Genomic DNA, 2805 nt, shown 5'->3' with positions numbered 1-2805 from the left:
CACCACCAAACCAGCTTTACAACAAATACTAAAGGAACTTCTCCAGGAAGGAAATGAAAGAGAAGGAAAAGACGTACAAAAACAAACCCAAAACAATTAAGAAAATGGTAATAGGAACATACATATCGATAATTACCTTAAATGTAAATGGATGAAATGTTACCACCAAAAGACACAGACTGGCTGAATGGATACAAAAACAAGATCAATATATGTGGTGTCTATAAGAGACATACTTCAGACCGAGGGACACACACAGACTGAAAGTGAGGGGATGGAAAAAGATATTCCATGCAAATGCAAATCAAAAGAAAGCTGGAGTAGCAATTCTCATATCAGACAAAATAGAATTTAAAATAAAAACTATTACAAGAGACAAAGAAGGACACTACGTAATGATCAAGGGATGAATCCAAGAAGACATAACAATTGTAAATATTCATGTACCCAACATAGGAGCACCTCAATACATAAGGTAAATGCTACAGGCATAAAAGGGGACATCGAGAGTAACACAATCATAGTAAGGGACTTTAACACCCCACTTTCACCAATGGACAGATCCTCCAAAATGAAAATAAATAAGGAAACACAAGCTTTAAATGATACATTAAACAAGATAGACTTAGTTGATATTTATAGGACATTCAAACCAAAACCAACACAATACACTTTCTTCTCAAGTGCTCAAGGAACATTCTCCAGGATAGATCATATCTTGGGACACAAATCAAGCCTTGGTAAATTTAAGAAAATTGAAATCATATCAAGTATCTTTTCCAACCACAACGCTATGAGACTGGATATCAATTACAGGAAAAAATCTGTAAAAATATGAACACATGGAAGCTAAACAAGAGATCACTGAAGGAATCAAAGAGGAAATCAAAAAGCACCTAGAAACAAAGGACAATGAAAAAACAACAACCCAAAACCTATAGGATGCAGCAAAAGCAGTTCTAAGAGGGAAGTTCATAGCAATACAGTCCTACCTGAAGAAACAAGAATCATCTCAAATAACAACCTAACCTTACACCTAAAGCAATTAGAGAAAGAAGAACAAAAAAATCCCAAAGTTAGAAGGAGGAAAGAAACAATATAGATCAGATGAGAAACAAATGAAAAAGAAATGAAGGAAACAATAGCAAAGATCAATAAAACTAAAAGCTGGTTCTTTAAGAAGATAAAGAAAATTGATAAACCTTTAGCTGGATTCATCACAAAAAAATAGGAGAAAACTCAAATCCATAGCATTAGAAAAGAAAAAGGAAATGTAACAATTGACACTGCAGAAATACAAAGGAATATGAGAGATTACTACAAGCAACTATATGCCAATAACATGGACAACCTGGAAGATATGGACAAATTCTTAGAAAAGCACAACCTCCCGAGAATGAACCAGGAAGAAATAGAAAATATGAACAAACCAATCACAAGCACTGCAATTGAGACTGTGATTAAAAATCTTCCAACAAACAAAAGCCCAGGACCAGACGGCTATAGAGGTAAATTTTATCAAACATTTAGAGAAGAGCTAACACCTATCCTTCTCAAACTCTTCCAAAATACAGCAGAGGGAGGAACACTCCCAAACTCATTTTACAAGGCCACCATCACCCTGATACGAAAACCAGACAAAGATGTCACAAAGAAAGAAAACTACAGGCCAATATCACTGATGAACATAGATGCAAAAATCCTCAACAAAATACTAGCAAACAGAATCCAACAGCACATTAAAAGGATCATACACCATGATCAAGTGGGGTTAATCCCAGGAATGCAAGGATTCTTCAATATACATAAATCAATCAATGCAATACACCATATTCACAAATTGAAGGAGAAAAACCATACAGTAATCTCAATAGATGCAGAAAAGGGTTTCGACAAAATTCAACACTCATTTATGATAAAAACCCTTCAGAAAGTAGGCACAGAGGGAACTTATCTCAACATAATAAAGGGCATATATGACAAACCCACAGCCAACATCGTTCTCAATGGTGAAAACCTGAAACCACTTCCACTAAAATCAGGAACAAGACAAGGTTGCCCACTCTCACCACTATTATTCAACATAGCTTTGGAGTTTTAGCCACAGCAATCAGAGAAGAAAAATAAATAAAAGATATCCAAATTGGAAAAGAAGAAAAAAAAGCTGTCACTGTTTGCAGATGACATGATACTATACATAGAGAATCCTAAAGACTCTACCAGAAAACTACTAGAGCTAATCAATGAATTTGGTAAAGTAGCAGGATACAAAATTAATGCACAAAAATCTCTGGCATTCCTATACAACAATGATGAAAAATGTGAAAGAGAAATTAAGGAAAAAATCCCATTTACCACTGCAACAAAAAGAATAAAATACCTAGGATAAACCTACCTAAGGAGAAAAAAGACCTGTATGCAGAAAACTATAAGACACTGATGAAAGAGATTAAAGATGATACAAACAGATGGAGAGATATACCATGTTCTTGGATTGGAAGAAACAACAGTGTGAAAATGACTCTACTACCCAAAGCAATCTACAGATTCAATGCAATCCCTATCAAACTACCAATGGCATTCTTCACAGAACTAGAACAAAATATTTCACAATTTGTATGGAAACACAAAAGACCCCAAATAGCCAAAGCAATCTTGAGAAAGAAAAACAGAGCTGGATGAATCAGGCTCCTGGACTTCAGACTATACTACAAAGCTACAGTAATCAAGACAGTAGGGTACTGGCACAAAAAGAGAAATATAGATCAATGGAACAGGATAGAAAGCCCAGAGATAAACCCATGC

Source organism: Lipotes vexillifer, unplaced genomic scaffold (assembly GCF_000442215.2).
Source record: "Lipotes vexillifer unplaced genomic scaffold, Lipotes_vexillifer_v1.1 scaffold622, whole genome shotgun sequence".
NCBI classification, from domain to species: Eukaryota; Metazoa; Chordata; class Mammalia; order Artiodactyla; family Lipotidae; genus Lipotes; species Lipotes vexillifer.
This window is presented reverse-complemented; position numbering follows the sequence as displayed.